Below are 10,966 nucleotides of genomic sequence, written 5' to 3' on the forward strand. Positions count from 1 at the left end.
AAGGTAATTTTTTTAATTAGATTCTTTTTTTAAGTAAGTTTAAGATTGTAAATTCAATGTAAGCGAGAGAAGTATGAAGGTAAAAAGACAATGAAATCGATTTTGTAAAAATTTGATAAAAAATAAAATGTATAACAAAATCATTATAATTATATTTGATATTTTTTGAATAATACACATGAAATTCTTTATCATGTAAAGTTATGACCGTAGTAGCCTACTCAGTTGAATTTCGCTTGTACTACACATTTGAGAGAATTGGAATGAAGATGGTACCAGCAGCCTATGTTGCACCTGATACGATGCAAATGAGTAGAAAGAATCAGTAGAAGAGAATGCCTCTGCCTTTTGCCCATATCAAGCAATTTAATTTTCCAGAATAAAGGAGCAATCATACCCATTACTCCTCCATGTTTGTCAATCATATTTTTGTGGTTAGCACTTAGCATTCATACGAACTACCTCCTCTCCCATCTTTGACAGCAGGCTAGCTGCAGCTCACAGATAAATTTGCTGGTGACCAAATTACATGTAGAAGGAAAACAAGAAAAGAAAGTACATTTAGAGATGATCAATAATATACTTCAACCCTCACTTTGTTAAGTGACAGTATTGAGATTTTTGAATTCAAGATTAGCTTGTTCTTTGAACTCCAGAAGGCTAAACTGAAAAGGGTATGACTACTCAGTTCTTAACAGTTCAAAGTTTAAATTGATGATAAGAAAAATGACACAATTATCATGGTTTTTTTAAAAGAGTTATGGCAACCCTAATAATTTGTGCTGCAAATGTGTTGGAATCTTGACGATAAGTGTAGTGGGTTTGGTAATGGGAACATCAGTATAAATGAAAAAAGGCTCACTATTAGGTTTGAGTTGACGGGTATTGTTATCATTTTATGTAGAGGGGTCGATCGACAATGTGTTGGTTTTCCTTTGACTTTTTATACAATAAAGGAGGAGAGGCTGCTAGTGGTTTTCATGGCCTACTCCACAGTCCACAGTAGTTTTACTTTATAATTTGGGATTTAATTTCTTGTTTGTATGCATCCCTTATATGTTGTAAGTGATCATCATCATAAGCTTTTATCCTCTTGTACAATTCGAATTATACTTATAAAAGCTAAAGGCCTGTCTGGCCATCATTACTTCTATGTATATAGCCATTGATACATTCGATATGCTAAAGATAGTAATAAAATTGGATCCTTTTTTTTTATCAGATTAAACTTAAAATTTTGGGAAAGAATAAATGTGTTTCCAATAATTTAGAAAGGGAAGGGTCTATGTCGATTATTGCATTAGGCAGTTCATTAACGAATTACAAGCAAAGTTGATAGAGAACATGTGACTTTCACCAAATCTGCTAACTGCTAAGGAGGGGTTTCTCCAGTAAGTCAATTCAAACCACCCCAAATATACGTTGGTTTGATGATTCCAGAGAGAAGCAAAAATGATTAAAAATATAAACCTGATTCCTTTGCTGTTGGAAAGATAGAGAACAAGGGACAAAGACCTCCAAAGAGGCTTTCAATTCTCATATAGTAGGCGTTAAAAAAAAGTTTTGACAACGACAAGCTTTGCCGGAATTTTCCTTTGTGGAATCTCATCCAAATTTCCTACACTTTGAGAGCTTCTTTTTCCTCAATATCTAACTCAAAAACCCAGTACTTAGAAAAATTCCAACACCCCATTTTCTAAAATTGTGAAATCTCTAATCACCCCTCCCTTTCTAGTCCTTGTAAAGAGAGACCCACTACTGGAAACAAAATGGATTGGTTTTGTGAGTTTTTTTACTCTTTGAAGCATGCACTAGAATTTCTAGGTAGAAAGTCACTTTAATAATTTTTCATTTGCATCCTTAGAATTGGTTCGTAAAAAAAAAAAAAAAGAGGGGGTCATTATTCTTCAAGCCAAGATTGAACTTTTATTAACTTGTGGTGGTACATCTTTAATCAATGATCTATCCTTTCGTTTTCCTTTGGGAATTGGGGTAGATTTCAAAATTGTTGGCTCAAGCGTATATGGATTACCTTCCTTGTCTATGGGTTCAAAACCCTACAGTCCTACAATAAGGTGGATGACAGTTGGGTGACATATGGTAATAGACTCAACGGACATTGACAACTAAGGCATTAAAAACTGACCATTTCTTTCATTTATAGTACTATGATATAAAACCTTGTGCTCCATTTAAGGATCCCAACTAAACTTCTCTTAACAATTTAATCAACTCTTGCTCTTCCAATAATCCAGATTTAATTAGTAATTACCTTGGTTCTAGAAGAGAAATAACAAGCTTAAATCTCTCCCCCCCCCCCCCCCACTAATGGACAAAATAAACAGAAAAACAAAATAAATCTTTTCCATGTTTGGAAAGAAAGTTTGAACTTGCAATATCTAACTCAAAAGAGATATGTTATTTTCTTCTTCTTCTTCTTATATAGATAGAGATGTAATTCTAGATTATTTTACATCAAGTAGAATAAAATTTTAAAGAAGCTTCGGGCGTTTTTAATTTCTTGAGATTATATAATATTATCATGAACTATTTTAATTAAAAAAAATCATTTTCTATCTTCATTTTTATGATGTAAAGGATCGATAATATAAGAGTAATAACTAAATTTGGAAAACCCTTGTTTTCCACAACCCTTGAGAGCAAGTTTTTTTTTAAAAAAATTGTTCTTAAATACAAATAGGCCAATTGGGTGGACATAAAATATATTGTACATGGATCACATTGCTGTTACTAATACTTATTTTAAGGCCAGCTGCTTGGGTTAATGACCATTTTTTTTTCTCTAGATCACAATCTAAGGAAATGATGTGTCCATGATATTAATTAATGTGTTGGCCATGATTAGCTTGACACAATTAGTTGGGAAGAAGGCGAAGATTATTGTTGTGATTAAGAGCTAATTTTAATGGCTGAATTTATTTTGATCTTTGTCAATGTCTTAAGTAGCTGCCAATTTGATAAATTAATCAAAATCAAATCAAATCAAATCAGAATAAAAACTATTAGTTGTATCTCCTCTACTTAAAATTTAGTAAAAGAATGGGCTTGATTGCATATGCCGTTTGGTGAACTTTTTCAAGGCAATTTCTTTTGGATGTCTCTGGTCAACACTGGCCAAGAAGAACTGGTTGAGGGAGGGGGATTCATTAAATTCCTAGGTTGCCCTTTTTATGTCCACATTCAGATAAAAACCACATGAACAACAGGTCACAAAAGGAAACTCCATTTAACTCAACTCTGCTCTGTCTGCCAAAAAAGAAAAATAAATCCCACCCATAAATAACCAATAAACAATTAGAAGATGAGTTTGTTTTTAAAAAAAAAAAATCCTGAAATTCCAAATCTAAAGAAAAAGAAAAGGAAGGGAAGGAAACAGACAAGACAAACGAGACCCCAACAACACAAAAGAGAAACGAAGGAGAAAATGGTTGGGGAAAAAAATTAAAAAGAGAAGAAATATTAAAGGCAGAAACATGACAACGATACCAAAACTAGAACCTTTTGAGGCGCGTGTCGTGTACTCTCCAATCACCTGCTCGTGACAACCAGTGTCAGGTAGTAAATGTTTTCGTACGTGGGACTCTGGTGTTACCTCATTGCACCAGTTCCCATCAACATGCTCCCCCCTTCATTCTCCCCCACGCTCGCCTCGACGGCGCGTGTTTGCGCGTTCGGGCGCAGTACCCCTCCTCTCTCTCCTGTCCCCCTTATTTCTCTCTTACCCTACCCATTTTACTTTTCTCTCTCCTCTCTCTTTCTTCGCTTGAAATTTCTCCTGCTAGAAAAAAACACCGAAGACCCAATAACAAAAACCAAAGAAAAAAGTGGGAAAAAAACTCTGCATGGAAAGTCGCCGGGAAATCAAGATCCGGCCAGCGCCGGCGGATTTTCCCGGCTAAATGCAAGAACCCATAGAACGTCTTCGTCCACATAATCCACGGGAACAAGGAGAAGAAAAAAGATGACAAGAACAACAACGACATCAACAACAACGAAGACAATAAGCAGAGTCTTTCACTGAAACTCCAAAAAGAGTTGCCAAATTTTCCTTTTTTTTTTTGAAGTCCCCCCGCAATGCTGCCACGACTAATACAACAACGACTCCAGTGGACTCAGTCTCAGCCGACGAGTTAACAGCCAAGGCCGTCCACAAAAGGTACGAGGGTTAGTCATGGTTCGAACCAAGGCAATAAAAGGTAAAGGAGCTTGGTATTGGGCCCATCTCGAGCCCATGCTCGTTCATAACACTGATACCGGACTCCCCAAAGCTGTAAAGCTCCGGTGCTCTTTGTGCGACGCCGTTTTCTCGGCTTCTAATCCTTCAAGAACAGCTTCAGAACATCTAAAGAGGGGAACTTGTCCCAACTTTAACTCTCTTGCCAAGCCCATTTCTTCTGTTTCTCCATCTCCAACAACGGTGGCAACAGCAACCGCAACTCAAAGTAATAGGAAACGAAGCTCTTCTTCGGTTAGTGTAACTGCGACTGGCGGTGTCCTTGTTGGTTCGGGTTCGGGTTTGGTCCAGGCTCGGGTTTGCTTTATCAGGTTACTCCGTTGGCTATGTTGATCCTTCAAGGTTTTGCGGAGAGTTAGTCTTACTCGCCGTCGCCAGGGGCGGTTGTGACGGCGAGTGGTGGAAGTTTGGTGCCACAACATCAGCAGCATTTGTTTTGTCTGGGAGGAAAGAGGATTTAGGCTGTCTACGTCTTTTGGGATCATGAGTTCGGGTACATAGTCGGGCGGGCTCAGCGTCCTCATAATGATCAAAAGGTGGTGATGAATTTCATCAAGAAGAATATTTTCACTCGATTTGGCACTCCAAGGCAATTATTCAGCTGATGAGGGAGTCCACTTTTGTACAATTTTTTGCTGCAACTTTGGCAATATGGAGTTAAACACAAGGCTTGCGAAACTCGCGCTACCATCCTCAAACTCCAGTGCCAGCGGAGAGGCCAAAAACGAAGCGATCTCGAGCGCAATGGCGCTCCAGTGCTTGGGCTATGTTGGACCATCAGTGTAAGAGGCTAAAGAAGTCCTAAACTTCACCCCTGGGCAACTTGTAATGCAAAGTCTCCATTGAGTGTGCAGTTGATTTTTTTTAGTGATCGGTATTTATGAGTGCTTGTGGGTCGGTGTTTCGTTTTCGAGTCTTGAACATCACAAGTTTAGAGCTTTTTCTATAATAGTCGGTTGCCGCCGAGTTTCAAGGAGGGAACTTGCTGGGTACCTGGCCATATAGAACGTGGAACATATAACGATCGCCTTCTATATTGTCATGCGAGGGAGTTGTTAATCTCTTGTCCAGGGCGACACGGTAGTGGATCCGGACACGCTTCAACTAGGGTTGTGTCTAGGAGATGGCATACGCGGCGGGGCCGCGGGGCTGCGTGGACCCGCCTGCATGGTAAGGCCCGTTGAGCGACCCATTGGCCGGCTTCGCCCACCCGCCGCCGATAGCTCACGCTATCGCAGAGTTAAGCACACATCATCGCGGTGCCGAGAATAGGGCGAGAGTCTCATCGAAGCAGAGATAAGATGGAATTGTGTAAGGTATTCTAGAGGGTGAGGGGAGTGAAAGACTCCGGCTCGCGTGAAAACGGGCACGACAGGAATTTATAAGTATGTTACGTAATTTTTGCAGATGAGTATGATGAAGACTCGAAGTAGCGAATCAGAGAGCGGGAGAGACGCACTGCGTTATACCTGAGCTAGAGATCTTAGAGTGAGAGTAACGAGTGAAAAGAGCAGAGGTGAATTTCCCTAATGGGTAGCTTAGAAATAGCGTGTAGAGGAGCCCAATGATTTCCTTATGCCTACTTTCTGTGTTCTCGCTCTCACGTATACATCTGACATGCAGAGGGAGAAGGTAGTTACAGCTCTGTGTGGTTGACAGGGGTATATGTGGAAGAGAGTATTGGGGCGGCGAACTGTGATGATCAGGCAAGAAAAGTGTCACGTCTAGCATCTCCAACGCTGCAGCGTAGGCTCGTGGTTTCTCGTCCTTCTCGTCTTATTGTCGATGATAGGCATTTCCTCCCGTTCCTTTAATTCGTTTCGGCTAGAAACTGTTCTCCTCTGTCTTTTTTTCGTTTTCTCTCCGCTCTTCCACTATTTCTCTTTCCTGTCTCCTTCCGACTTTCGGCCCTCGACTATTCTCGTCTTCGTCTAGGGTGTTCTTTATATGCGAGGCCAGCCCGTTGTGTTGCGCGAGCCGGTACGCCTGATTTTGATCTCGCCGTCATTTCAATGTGCAGGGATTGTTGCTGATAAGTTTAAGGCTAAAGCATTGAGGAATTTGGAGAATCAGCATCATTGGATGGTTAATCTTTCTTGTCAATTTCAGGGTTTGAATAGTTTGATTAAGGACTTTAGCAAGGAGCTTCCTTTGTTCAAGACAGTGACAGAGAACGCCTTGAAGCTTGCAAATTTCATAAATAATGCGAGTCAAATCGGATTAGCTCCAAAAGTATCAGTTGCAGGAGTGTGGAGAGGCCGATTTATTGAGAGTGCCGTTGCGCGACCATGAAGGTTGAATTTTGGACCTGTATATACAATGATGAAGATATATTGAACTCAGCTCGGGCACTTCAGTTGCTTTTGCTTGACGAAACGTATAAGATGGTATCCATGGAGGATCCAGTTGCCAGGGATATTGCAGAGATGATTCGAGATATGGGGTTTTGGAATGATTTAGAGGCAGTGCATTCATTGGTTAAATTGATCAAAGAAATGGCTCAAGAGATAGAGACAAAAGACCACTGTTGGGAAATGCCTGCCACTTTGGGATGATCTTAGAACAAGGTGAAGATTGGTGTTTCTAATATTCATACATTGCAGAAGGTCAAGTGGAGAAAGTGATTGAAAGGCGGTTCAAGAAGAATTACCACCGCGCTTGGGCTGCTGCATATATACTTGATCCACTTTATTTGATTAGAGACACTAGTGGGAAGTACCTTCCCCCATTCAAATGCTTGACACTTGAGCAAGAAAAGGATGTTGACAAGCTTATAACCAGGCTTGTATCTAGAGAGGAGGCTCATATTGCTCTTATGGAGCTTATGAAATGGAGAACAGAAGGGCTTGATCCGGTATATGCACAAGCTGTGCAGATGAAGGAGAGAGATCCAGTCACTGGGAAGATGAAAATTGCTAATCCCCAGAGCAGTAGGCTTATTTGGGAAACTCATCTTACTGAGTTCAAGTCCCTAGGAAAAGTTGCAGTTAGGCTTATTTTCCTTCATGCAACTTCATGTGGATTCAAATGCAGTTGGTCGTTGTTGAGATGGTAGGTGCACATCGATGCACGGCATTCAAGGGTAGGCATGGACAGGGCTCAAAAGTTGATATTTGTTGCAGCACATTCCAAGCTAGAGAGGCGGGATTTTTCCAGCGATGAAGAGAAGGATGCTGAGCTTTTCGCATTGGCAAACGGTGAGGATGATGTGCTAAATGAGGTTCTTGTTGAAACATCCTCAGTGTAATGTTTTTTCTTTTCTTATCTTTTTTCCCCATTTCCTTAGATATTTGAAAATTGTAGGATTTTTTGAATTCGTTTTACTACTTTTTTTCCCATTTTGTACTAGTTTACTTACCCTTTAGAAGATTTTGGGACAGTCAGGTGGAGGAAAAGGGCATTGATTGGGATTGAATATTGTATTCCTACCACTGCTCAGCCTCACAGTTTGAGCATTTTCCCATCTTTTACCCTACCATGATTTTGGGGCTTTTGGATTGGCAGAAAGAGTCTTCTTGTTTGTAAAGATAGAGATGCTGCATGAATAGAAGTTACAGAACAGGAAGAACATTGTAAATTTTTTTTCCTCTAGCATTTTTGATTAAAAAATAATATCTATAAAGGGGAAAGATTTATGATTTCTCTTTTGGTTTATGAGCATATCTTGACTCTATATTTTTTAGAGGTTTACAAACAAGTCATATCCTTTTGACCTGGAAGCACTTAAGCACTATGTGTGTGCGTTATCTTGAGTAAATTTTGAAACTTACATTCTGATATTGGCTTGTACTCTACCTTCCACGTGCTTTTTTTTGTTAAAGGAACTGATGATATAGGTTTAGGACAGTAATGCATGTGTATATATGACATTATTTACTGAATTTTCCCTATTCTGTTCACAATCTTGCTTTAAGACTTATGAGCCCTCATTTGTGTTCTTAAGAATCCATGAAAGCAATTTCTCTTGTAGTCCAGTTCTCCATTTTATTGTTCTTGATGAAGTAATTAATCTTCTAAAGACAATTACCTTTCTGTCTGAAAAAGCTTGTTACATAGTTTCTTTATTTAGTCCAACTGAACATTTGGAATTGATATAATGTACAGCTGGTCCCTTGCTTTCAATATTATTTGAAGTGTGGAATTGTGGATTCTTTGCATAATCATCTCAATTCCTTTGTAAACAAGCGTGATCAACCCTCTTTCTTTGTGCAATTTCACACATGTCCAATTTGGACGTATTTGCTCTTTGATGTATGGTAAAATGATTGGGGAGGTTTTGCTGAAAAACCTTTCACTATTTCTGGTCTTTGGTACTTGCATTTGGCTGCTTGGTGGTCCTTCGTATGCCCATCTAGAGGGTCTGTCCGCAAACTGAAGTTGGAATGAAGTTCCAAGTTTAGGTTCCTTCTCACAGCCCAAACAGGTAATTGCCTGGACCATGTTGTATCTGTACCTTGGGAGATACCAAAACTCGGCAAGATTTCTGCCTTTTGTGCATCCACTGTGTTTAGTTTTTGTGACTTGTGATGCAATCAAGCGCTCTGACAGTTTGAGAACCTAAATCACATCTCAAGTACAATCTATACTTCTCTGAAACTAGTAGGTTAAAGTACATTTTTATCAGAAATGCTTGGATAGGCTCATTTCTTAGTTGTGTTTATTTAAGTTACCTTTCTTGGTGAACATTGGACTGTTGAAACATATGTTCAAGAACTTGGAGTTGTATGTCGATAAAGAGTCAATTATTGTAAGTTGAACTTTGAATTGAGCAATGAGCTTTATGATAATTATGCTAAATGTCCTTTTTTTGTTGGCAGAAGCATGTGACAAAGATATTGTCGGACTGGAGAGACCACCGTAAGATGGTTGGGCGTTAGTATTGTTGGACCATGATTAAAGAGGAATTTGCCTGGAGGATCCAAGGACGCCAAGTTTTTGGCAGATATGTGTCTTTTTGCAAGAGGATCCTTGAGCCGGTTGGGTGGATGGCTAGCCGTATTTCAGTACGTGGGTCAGCAACCTCAGAAGGACCTGAGACCAGGGCTTTTCTAGCTGGAGGAGCACTTGTAACTGTTTCCATCTCATCTATCTCTCCTGTTTTTTGTGTCTTTGGGGGAGTGGAGCCCCACCATGAAAGAAGTGGAAGTCTTTTTCCAAGCTTTGGCTGTCTAGGAGAGAGATCAGGTTTTTCCCATCAAATCATCTTTGGGGGTAACTTATCTTTTAAACATTCCAAAGCTCATGATGTTCATGCAGAGTCATTGGCTGATGCCCCCCCATGATTGCGAGAAAGGTCTTAAGAGGACCCAAAGCAAAGGAAGATTGTCGGCATGAAGCGGCACACAAGATGCTTGAGAGTGATCCTACAACGATTTCAAACTGATTCATTGGTTCCTGATGCCTCGGCAATTTTAAAACACTACTGCAACTTAACAGCTGCTCCAAGTTTTTCTTGATGCATTTCCCCACATTCATCTACCTTAAACTCCAATGATTCATTCCTCTTGCTCCTATTTGATTGTTTATCCAATATTTATTTGTATTTCCCATATTTATGTTCCAGAATATTATACTATGATACAGATTTATTTTTCACGACTGTAAAATGAGAAATTGACTAATATATACCATCTTCTATACCTCTTACAATTACAACTAGTACTTTTGTTTTTACTGATATATATCCATTCTATAATGACTATTCATGTATAGGATAACTCAAAGCATTCAAGATTTATTCATAGAACTCTAAATCGTTGTTCTAGAAAACAAAAAAAGAAAAGAAAAGAAAAGAAAAGCTAGGAGGGAAATATTCACACATGCAGTTTGAGTAAAAAAGAGGAAAAGCAAGCGAAAAAGGAAAAGAGCAATGGATTGCAGAGTAGTAGCTAGTTATATCCAAAGAGAAGCAGATAAGGAGTCATTTGACAATGGCTGGCCATCCACCATTGCACTTTCTGCCAATCATAGCAAGCTATCACTGTGGTATGTTGCAACCCTTAATGGTAAAACCAGGCCTAGAAATTTCAGGAAACTATCGCCTTTCTGATCTTTTCCCTTCCATCATATATATATATATATATTTAAAAAAGAAAAAAACCCTTTAAAAGCACTTTGAACTTTGAGCTCTCCCTTTTGGCTCAATGCCTCGATGGAATTAGATGCACCCACCCACCTCCAGCCAACAGTTAAAAAGGTTAAAAAATATATATACATATCAAGTGGTGATTCAACTTTCTGTAGGGGTGAAATCGTGACGAGAGTAGAAAAGTGGAGTGAATTTGTGTTGTTCTTTTCTTTTCTTTTCTTTTTTACCACTCTTGGGTCTCCTGATGACTCATTTAGTGGAGAGACAGAATTTCCTGTCGGCAATACTTGTTAATGCTGACTGCTCACCAAACTAAGCGACTAATCTTTTCTCTCTCTCTCTCTCTGTGCGTATGGTATGCTTCACTCCACTCATTTTGGTTTGGTTAAAAGGAAAAGAAATATAATGATTAGTATAGGACGACACCCTCTTTATACAAGAATCTTTGCCTCCTCCAATGCTTCGCATCATACAACTTTTTATTTTTCTCTCTTTTTCCTTTCCCTTATTCTTGGTTTCACTCATGTAAGTTCTCATTGCCCTTTGAATGCTCACTAGCAACCTCCATTAATAGAACGTCTGATATATTTCTCCCTTTTTGTCTGCATCACCATGTCTTGGGT

The 10,966-nt window shown here is 39.3% G+C and overlaps 1 pseudogene; it reads left to right on the forward strand.

Moving 5' to 3' along the window:
• The first annotated feature begins 203 nt into the window (after nucleotides 1–203).
• On the forward strand, nucleotides 204–9,892 carry LOC110421923 (uncharacterized; annotated as a pseudogene).
• The last annotated feature ends 1,074 nt before the right edge of the window (nucleotides 9,893–10,966 follow it).

Source organism: Theobroma umbraticum, unplaced genomic scaffold (genome assembly GCF_002168275.2).
Source record: "Theobroma umbraticum cultivar Fairchild unplaced genomic scaffold, ASM216827v3 scaffold_30.0, whole genome shotgun sequence".
Classification (NCBI taxonomy): domain Eukaryota; kingdom Viridiplantae; phylum Streptophyta; class Magnoliopsida; order Malvales; family Malvaceae; genus Theobroma; species Theobroma umbraticum.